Here is an 8,447-nt window from a genome sequence, read left to right as displayed (position 1 = left end):
TAGTATCATCGAGCACAGCAAAACAGCTGGTTGACACATATAAGTCATAGCTCTAAAGAAAGAAAGAACGGGTTTAGCCAGCTATGTATTCATAGTTGCACTACAAAAAAAAGACACATCCGTGACATTTTGGGCCGAACAATTTTTTTTCTGTCATGCTTATGACACTTCTATGACGATAATTGTGACAAAACCCAGTATCATCATAGATGTGGTGGGCTCCTACTTCTATGATAAAAAATCATGACAGGAAATGGGCTTTTCGTCCTGGGCAGGCCGGAGACGCAGCTGCATGACATTCTTTCGGCCGTCCATGATGGAAAAAACCGTGGTAGAAGTGAGGGCAAGGAAAATATCGGGGAGTTCCCAATTACGGTGGGTGGTCGGGGGCCGAGCGATGCGCGTTTCTCTCGTACACGTATGCGCGTGGGTGCGAGGCGTTGGGCTCTAACTGAACCCGAGCGAGGCGTTCCCCTACTGAACCCGAGCGATTGCACTACAGGCTACGCGTTACTGAACCCGAGCGATCGATCGATGGCTGTTAACTGAACCCGATCGAGCGATTCCTTCCCTACTGCTGCTAACTGAAGCCGATCGAACCTGCTGCCTCTTGATGAATAGTGAGCGTTGTTGGGGGTTTGGATGAATAGTTCCTAGTGGGGGGTTGGATGAACAGGAACCTGTGGTGTTGCCGCTAGATGAACAGGACCCCGATCGATCGAGCCAGTGGAGGGGTGGATGAATAGGACGACCCCATGAGGGCTGGTTGAACAGTAGCCGGTGGAGGGCTGGATGAACAGCAGCCCGTGGAGGGGTGGTTGAACAGGACCCCGTGGAGAGGGCTGGTTAAACAGTAGCCGGTGGAGGAGCACGCGGTGGAGGCTGGATGAACAGGAGCCCGTGGATGATCAGTCACAGGTGGAGGCTGGAGGAGGTCGACGGTGGATGAACAGTAGCCCGTGGAGGCTGGAGGAGGTCGATGGTGGAGATGGACACTATCCCGTGGAGTCCCGTTTTGCGGTACGCCACACCCCTCCCGATGAACAGGACCCTCTTTTCGACCGTAGCGCTCCAAGACAAGTCCGTTTCCTCCGTTTTGCGGTACGCCACACCCCTCCCGATCAACAGGACCCCGTTTCGACCATAGGAGGTCTGTTTCCTCCGTTTTGCGGTATGCCAGACCCCACCCGATGAACAGGATCCCGTTTCGACCGTGGCTGGTCGAACACAAGGCCGTTTCCTCCATTCTGCGGTACGCCAGCCCTTGTTTCCATCGGCTGTTCCGTCCAAACCGGTTGGCTCCCGATGAACAGCACGCATTCCGTTGCCTCCCGATGAACACGACGCATTCCGTTGCCTCCCCATGAACAAGACGACGATGCAGTTTCTCCGTTCCGACCCAGCCATGTACACGAGCCCTGGCCATACGTATGCGCGAGTAGGCGTTCGAGACCCCGCCCGTATGTCTGTACGTGGCTGTATTTACTTTCTTGCACCATGGCCGCTATACGTACGTGTACATGCTACGTGCGCGCCTCTACTATGACACATGCCCTTCCTTACTCAGCCACGGTTCATCGCTGCAGCCTGCAGACAGACCGATCGTATGTACGTACACGTTCGCGACCAGAATGACAACGCTACGTATGTTTCGACCAGGTGGGTCCCGACTGTCAGGCACTTCCTTGCGTGCGAAGATGTAGCTGGTGGGTCCCAGCAGTAAGGGGGCGAATCATTATTTTTTTGCCCGTAATATGGACGCACTTCCTTGCGTGCGAACATGTAGCTGGTGGGTCCCAGAAGTCAGGGGGAAACCTTTTTTCGTGAAATACGGTGGCCCATCCGGTGGGTCCCTGCTGTCAGGTGGAGGAATCATTATTTTGTGCGTAATAAGGAGGCATTTCCTTGTGTGCGGCCGTGGACCCAGCTGTCAGCCTCTCCATGTACAGTCCACGTCCGATGGATGTCGTTCGTTGACCATGTTGACCACGGCGCGCCGAGAGCACCAGGGCGGTGGATGATGGCGAGGCCTAGGAAGGGAACGGCACGGAGCCGGGGAAGACTCGGCAGTGGTTGCCCACGCGGTGGGGAGTACGAGGGTTTACTGGTCCGGCTGCCGTCGCCGGAGAATAATAGGAGGTGTGGATGAGTAGAGGAATGGCCTGGCCAGCAATGGAGTAGGATGGGGCAGTGCGGCCTTTGTGGCAGCACAGTCGGCCACGGGAGGCGGGAGCAGGCAGTCCCACCGGCGCTGGTTTGGGCGGCTGGAGCAAGAAGACCAGAGGTTGAAGAAGCACTACGGCTGTTGGATGGACATCGTATGGTCTCTGCAGTTAGAATCGTTTATATTGACTAAGTTGACAAAGCCCTTAGTACGCGTCAACTTAGTAGGCCCACAGGTCAGCCTCCGAAACGGTGCGCCCCAGATGTCAGGGGGAGGAATCATTTTTTGGGCAGCTGAAGCTAGAATATCCGAGATTGAAGAAGAAGTACGACATCCGTTGGATGGACATCCAACGGCCACTGCTGCTAGAACCGTGTGTTGACTATAAGTTGACAAAGCCTTGCATACGCGTCAACTTACCTTGTTTTGAGGGGACGCGCCAACTTAGTAGGCCCACAAGTGTGTGGCAGAGAACTTATAGCCCATTTGCGTTTTGTAAGAATGTGCAGCCCATTTTTGAATTCTAATGGAATTTACTACAGCCCATTTACAGTTTGTTAAAAGTACAGCCCATTTTCTAGCTAGGAGAACGATTAATAATTTCAACTAACCATTCAAAACAGATTTCAATAAAAATTTCCCACATTTTGATGGGATTCGAAATATTTTTATCCTGAAATTTCTAGTCAGATTAAATACAATTTCAATATAAATTTGTATTACGTAAAAATCCAACGAAACATTGCGCGCGCAACAATTAATGAAATTAAAATTTTCAAAACCCAAAAAAAATTATAAACTAATTACGTGTTTGGTGCATTTTTTATAGTTACTGCCCAGTTTTTATAATTACATCCCATTTATTATTTCTTAAAATCCAGTTTCTTGTTAAGCCTAAGCATCCCTCCTTGGAAAGATTTGTAGCCCAGCGGGGCGGAGAATAACAAATTGACCTTGCCTGGGTATTCCTCAAAAAAAAGTATAGCTGGGCTAGCCATTTTCAGCTTGAAAACAATTAATATCTGGGCTGGATATCTGGCCTGGGCTAGACGGGCCATAGCCCGCCCAGTTAATACCTTGCTCTCCTCTGAACAACAACGAAAACATCGCTCAAGAAAAACTCTGCAGTGCTCACACCTCAAAAACACAAATACTGCTCGAGCTGCTTGGTCCCAGCTGTCGGCCGCTCCTTGTGCAATTCTCTCGTTTATTGACTACATAGGTTGACAATGGTGTGGGACCGTGATGTCAGGAAACCAGGAGGAAGCAAAAAAAATTATAGTTGTATATAATAAGGAGGCACTTGCGTACGTGCGGCTATGGCCCTGGTGGGTCCCAACTGTCATCCTCTCCAAGTAAAGTCATCTCCTCATTCCTCATGTCCGTTGACCATGTTGACAATGCGAGACGGCGGCGCCACGGCGAGCGCAATAACTCGAAGGACGACGGAGAGGGCCTCGCGGGCCCTATGGATGGTTTGATACAGCGCCCGCTGCTCATTCGGGAAGCCAGGATCATAGGGCCACATGTCCGCGACGGCATTGTCGTTCGCTTGTTCACCGGTGCTCGTTGAGGAGACGGAGGTTGCAGCACAGGTCCTCGTGCACTGGTAGCTCTTCCGCCATTAGGGCGTCGAAGTGCAGCTGCACCTACTCTATGGTGAACACGGCATGAACCAGCTTGGACAGTGGCGCCGGCTCCTGGTCGGAAGCTATGTTCATCATCTGATTGTCGACGCTCAGCTCGGCGAGCTCGCTAGCGAGACAGCATGTCTGGCTGCTGGACCGACCCGCTGCCAAGCATGAGTCTGACTGTCGTGGCCCACCAGACCGCCTCCCTCGCCCGCGCGCGCTTTCCACCCGAAATGGTCAGCGCCGCCCGCCCCGCTTCCCGGTGCAGGCGATTGCTCTGCCTTCAAACGACACAAGTGCCATCCGTCCGTCTGTCTACCGCCCACATTAATGATACGCAGTTGCCGAGGCGGCTACTCTGGCGCCACACGTCCATCCCTCCGCCGCCCACCATTGCTATATAAACTGCTGCACCGGCCATAGCCGCAGTCATCTGCCTCCGTTCCCTTTCTCCTGTCCACACCACTACGGCCCACCATGGCTTCCTCGCGCTCCAGCGCTCTTCGAGACGGGCGGACGACGGACCACAAGGAGATGGCAGCCATTGCTACCGACTGGTTGGCCGGCAGGCAGCCGGAGGACGACGACGTCCCAATGGATAACATGGTAGTCGACGATCCGGCACCAACCCCCTCCTCCGCGCCATCCTCGCCGGTGCATTGCACCATGACCATTGGCGAGGCCCGTGCCCAATACATGGACACGATGAGGTAGAAGTGTCAGGAGCAGTTCTGGGAGGCGCAGGCCGACGCGGCCTACAACCACGATCTCCTCCAGGAGCACCTGCAGGCGGAGGAGCAGATCGCCGCGGAGTGGGCGGAGCAGGAGGCGCTGCTCGACTCGTACCGCTCCGCCCGCGAGGGCCGCCTTGAGCGCTGGCGGTACCGCATGCGGGTGGCGGAGGCTGTGGCCGCCTACAAAGAGGGCGATGAAGCGGGCGAGGCGCTGTTCGGTGAGACCGAGGACAAGGCAGAGGACAATGCCGGATCCGACAAGTCCCCGCTCCGCTGGCGTCGACGAGGCCTTGCTCCGCCGAGGCCCCGCAGTGCCAACAACGACGCAGAGGACACCGCCGAGGCCCCGCCCAGCCGACACCGAGGCGGAGGACCTCGCCGGCTTCGGCGAGGCCCTACTCCGCCGAGGCCCCGCCCCGCCAACAACGAGGCAGAGGATATCGCCGGCTCAGCCGAGGCCCCACCCTGCTGGCAACGAGGGGGAGGATTTCCCCTGCTCTGCCAAGGCGCCGCCCCGCCGGCAACGAGACAGAGGACATCGCCGGCTCCGTCGAGGCCCCACCCCACTGCCAACGAGGCAGCACCACACAAAAAACGAGGAAGAGTAGAAGACGGTAGGTCGCCGCCGCTCGGGTCCAAGTAAGGCCACCGCTGCTACCCTCCGGTTGAAGCCAAGCTAGGCGGGTTGACCATTGACGGCCGATTAGCTTCTTGGCGGTGACGTGGAGTTGGAGAGCTATGTTGGAGAAGGACGCTGCTTCAGTTACTTAACTGCTGGTGCAGTCTGGGCCACATGTCAGTTACGCAACTGCACCTACAGTTAAGTCACTGAAGCTTAGTCTGCTGGAGAATAAGCCTCTGTTCGGCTCAGCCGGACACAGGTGGGTAGATTCGGTTAATTAATTATACCTCCAGCGCACCCCTTTTTAGTTGAAGAATGTATGAAGTGTAATGAAATCCGGCACGTTTATATGAAATCCGACCGTGTATGAATGAATTTAGTTCGATTAGTTCGAATTCTTGTATCGCTGGCATTGGATGAACATGCAAGACAATACGTACTAGGATTATTCCCAGGGTGATCACCTCGTTTGCAACAATTTCACATGTACTCCATCCGGTCCTTTTTAGTCTGCATACAAGTTTTGTCTGCAGTCAAAGTATCTCTACTTTGACCAATCTTTTAGAAAAAAGTATGAACTTTCACAATGTAAAATCAGCTGACTTGAAAGAAATCTAATATGCGAAGTAAAAAGGAACAGAGGGAGTACAAAGAGTTTGAGCTGCTTTTTAGCGATCCTGTACATTGCAATCAAACACACAGGCCTGGCAATTCATAGAGAACATTCAAAACAATCGATGATTATGCATCTCAGCGATTCACATGTCAGAGCCAATATTTACTTCGCAAATAAACAATAAAGAAAAATCGATCGATGCAGCTGACAGCAAAGGGCGTCCCATTCAATAATATCAAACGCATGTCTTCTTGCTAACATCAATGAGCAAAATTTGACAAGGTTGTCCCATTCCAAAATGTCAATTGCATGTTGTTTTGCATACATCAATGAGGCAAACTTTGACAAGGTTTTCCCATTCCAAAATATCAAATGACTAGGATTGTGGAATGGGCAGGGTTTGCCATCAGTTCGGACATTGACATGGCACCTCGTGCTAAATAAACTAGTTGTTCTTTTTGTGCAGTTCCACCAAAATCAACCAAACTCACGCGTAGCTTGTATGATTTCGCCTTTATATGTTGCAACGCCTTGAACGTATTGGCACCTCCTTTCTTGTGGTGGAAATGAATGATTCGATGTATTCATGAACATTTTGTGCAGTTCCCATTGAAATCAAGCCGAGCACCCCTATTTGCACAAATACAAAATAAGTGATTAGTATAAAGCAAACTGTACTATGAATTGACAGTTTAAACATGCACCTACATGGTCCATGTAGAGCACACTTAAAAAAATGGAACTCACCGGAAAGAATCCTAGAACAACATTGTACTTGCGCATCACAACAAAAAAGATGGAGATCTGTCAGGCCTTCTGAGCTGAAGTTAGTTTGGTCTTGTGGGGAGTAATGTAACCATCCTTCAACTGCTCCTTCTGATGAGAAGATAGACAAGGCTTCTTCATCCTGGCATAATCGGAACTAGTCACATCACGTACTCCATATTCTTCTTCTTCAGAGGAGGATCCTGTTGTTCAAAGACAAGAGAACAACTAAATGCTAGCATCCCTGTTTGCTCGAAAAAAGGAAAGGAAATATTTAAAACAGCACAGATGAAGCACTTCTCAAGGACAATACCACTTTCTCATGACAGTATCTAAACAGTAGCACAACACTAATAGAGATGACAAAGCTCAATCATATGGATGAAATCCGTGGGCAAGTGACAACCTTTGTCAGGAGGCTTATTGTGTAGAGCATACATATCAAGCACTTCTCCGAAACCATCTGTTGTTATCTACTGTGGTTGCCATGCTTACTATATAATCCTCGATTATTTTAATGTTTCCAACATTTTCTTGTGCAGTTCCACTAAATATATGGTATCTTCAAAGAAGATCCCTGTTTGCATAAGTAGAGATAATTACATATTACATTAAGAGTGGCATCAAATCAGTGGCAAAACAATTGCTCGTTCCAGCCATAGCAATAAATTAAGATGCAAAACTATATCATTACTTGTGTCATCATAGTTCGAGTCCTTCATTATAGCACCGGGAGTTGATTTTTGTTTTTCTTCCGCTCGTTCTTCCCCTTCATCACTTGGTTCAATAACAGACAAGCTTCACCTTCAATGTAAGATTTGGCATGTCAATTAGGCAGCACAAGTATAGCACTAAACAACGACGTTAATTTTCTGATGAAAGTGGCAAAATACAGGCGAAAAGTTGTGCAATATCCTTATCTTACCTCAATGGGATATTACAGTGCACATACAGATTGGAAGTATTGTCTCCATTTGTGCACTGCACTAAAATCAAGCAACATCACCGTACAAGTAGCACAACATATGAAAGCACACTGCACAATCATGTGAAAGAAGGCTAGTACTGACCTCTCATGATGCGGAATTCAAACAACTCACAAGAAGAAGATCTGAACCAAATTTGCCAACATGGATAGGAAATAAGATCTCCTCTTGTGCAGTTCCGCTAAGATCAAGTAATCAAGCAACGTTGTCGGTGTGACATTTTGGTTGAACTACACAAAACACTCCTAAAACAAAAGTGTGTTGTGCAGTGCAACAAAAGGTCACAATAGCAACAAGGTGAAGTAGATAACCCTGTTTACACAGAGGTGCAAAGGAAACAATAAGTGGTCAATAACGGTGGATGACACAGAAGCCAACAAAAAGAAGCATCTAACTTATATAATTGGGAAATAAAGCAAGACAGTAGCATTTCTCAAATGGTGGCATTGATTCATATTAACAGAGAGATTATATTAACAATAAAATTCATTAAACATGTAATTTGCTTTTAACTGTGGCATTGCATCAATTTTCCAGCAGCATTATTAGAGGGTGTTTGTTTACAGGGACTTTTTGGTGTAGGGACTAAAAAAAGTCCCTTTCAGTCCCATCTAAACCAAACAGGAGGGACTTTTAGGGACTAAAACTGGGCATTTGGGACTAAAGAAAGAAGACCCCGAGGGAGAATCTTTTTGGGACTTTTTCCAACAGTTGCCCCTGCCCCGCATCGCACCTTATCTCTATTAGTTCATTACTAGGGGTAACATGATATTTTAGCATGTCATTTAATAACCTCTATTCCATGTATAGTCCTTGGAACCAAGCGGGTAGGGACTAGGTACTTTTTAGTTGGGACTAAAAAAAGTCCTAGGACTTTTTAACCAAACAGGGCCTTAGATTAACAACAACTAAAGAGTTGCACGGGATAA

This window comes from Aegilops tauschii, chromosome 6, assembly GCF_002575655.3.
Source record: "Aegilops tauschii subsp. strangulata cultivar AL8/78 chromosome 6, Aet v6.0, whole genome shotgun sequence".
NCBI lineage: Eukaryota > Viridiplantae > Streptophyta > Magnoliopsida > Poales > Poaceae > Aegilops > Aegilops tauschii.
Note: the sequence above shows the minus strand (reverse complement) of the source record.